Source organism: Trachymyrmex cornetzi, unplaced genomic scaffold (genome assembly GCF_001594075.2).
Source record: "Trachymyrmex cornetzi isolate Tcor2-1 unplaced genomic scaffold, Tcor1.1 scaffold147, whole genome shotgun sequence".
Classification (NCBI taxonomy): domain Eukaryota; kingdom Metazoa; phylum Arthropoda; class Insecta; order Hymenoptera; family Formicidae; genus Trachymyrmex; species Trachymyrmex cornetzi.
In genome coordinates, this window is record NW_017296059.1 from 2,934,071 (window position 1) to 2,936,162 (window position 2,092).

Below are 2,092 nucleotides of genomic sequence, written 5' to 3' on the forward strand. Positions count from 1 at the left end.
ACGACGCAAATCGGATGCAGTGTGAATCCAGCACAAGCCCATGACATATACAAAAACTCAAGGAAGTAAGACGTAAGCAGTAAGCGAATTGGCCAATTAGACTACCAATCAGAAACTCGGACATCAATATCGCTTCTCTCTATATATAGGACTCTAGGCTCTATAGTGCTCTACGGATAGCGGGAGAGGGTAATGCCCATTTCTACCAATATAGATTAATTTTAATCTCGGTTCAACTTACTCTTCGTCTTTTTCTAATCTTTAGAACTAGAAAAAGACAAAGATTAAGTTGAACCGAGATTAAAGTTGATCTGCGTTGGTGGAAACGGACCTAAGTGGGTTTAGCTCATAGCGTTTTCTCCCGATCGGATTTGCACCAACCTGAGTTGGATTAATCTTTCCTATTGATTAACGTCACCCGCTCTACCAATAGGAGAGCACAAAACGCCATTAATCCAATCCAGGGTACCTATCATGAAATATGTCGGAATGGATTCCGATCGGAATTATTCCGTTTACCCTAGAAAACACAATAGAAATCTAGGGAATAATTGAATATTTCCGATCGGAATCGATTCCGACTTGTTCTATAATAGGTATTCAGGTTGGTGCAAACCTGGCCGGGCCGACAATGCTATTGCTGGATTCACACTGCATCCGATTTGCGTGTACGACGCTCTGCAACCAATCATAAAACAGGATTCCGATGGATTTTGACCTTGAAATATTCCTCCCACTCCCTCATCCCTATCTCCTTATTTATCCCCTTCCATCTCTTCCTTTCCTTGTTTACTATTTCCCACACTTGGAACTGGCCGAACTGACGTTGGGTGCTTTCCAACAAGGGACACAGTCAGACACAGTGTAACACAATGAATCATACGTCCTTGTTGTTTGCTTACGTTAAACAAGGATGAAACGATTCACTGGGTGCTTTCCAGCAAGGGACACAGTCAGACACAGTGTAACACAGTGAATCATATATCCTTGTTGTTTGCTTACGTTAAACAAGGATGAAACGATTCACTGTGTTACACTGTGTTTGATTTTGTCCTTGCTGGAAAGCACCCACAGTATCCGATTTTCGTCGTACGACGCTCTTCAACCAATCAGAAAACTGAATTCCGATGATACGAAGCAAAATCCATCGGAATCCTGTTTTCCGATTGGTTACAGAGCGTCGTACGACGCAAATCGGATACAGTGTTAATCCAGCAATAGGTATGCCGCCTTTTTAGCGCAAGCGCACTAAAGTACTAGTGACTTCTAGAGAAATGCAGTAATGTAAAGGTTGAAAAGCGAGGAGGCCGGGGCCGCGGGCTAAACTGTTCGTGAATTTTTACGCGCGAGAATTGGAGAAAAGGCATATACATTATGTGTAATTTATTTCGCGAAAACAAAGAATCGAGAAGCACTAGATGAATAAGATATAATATGTAGAAGATAAGTATAGATTTGGCGGGATTTGGCAATATGTGATTCACAGTGTAGATAAATCTATACTTATCTTCTACATATTACATTTTACTTGTTTAGTACTTCTCGATTCTTTGTTTTCGCGCAATAAATTACATATAATGTATATGCCTTTTCTCCAATTCTCACGCGTAACCACGAACAGTTTAACCCGCGGCCCCGCGCTTTTCATCCTTTACATTACTAGATTTCTCTAGAACTCACTAGTATTGTAGTGTGCATGCGCTAAAAAGGCGGCATACCTAACAACACTTGTTTAGCTGGGTCACTGAGTCGCTGGGTTTAGTTCGTTAGAGACGGGCGGGGAATTCCCTGTTTCATATTTACCGGGTATCAATCATGAAACTTTATTCCTAGGATGGAAAGTGAAAAGTGAAAAGTGAAAATTTTAACTATTTAAGTTAACGGAGAAATTTTTCACTTTTTACTTTCCATCCTAGGAAAAAAGTTTCATGATCGATACCCTGCAAGCGAAAGTATTTTCCCGTTTAGAAGACGAGGGCTGCTAGGAATCATCGATATATATTACACAAGGTTGTTTTTGTAAAAATTATTCATAAATACGTTCGCGGCAAGGAAGGAAGACGCTAGTTTTTGTAGTCATTGCGAGAGTCGT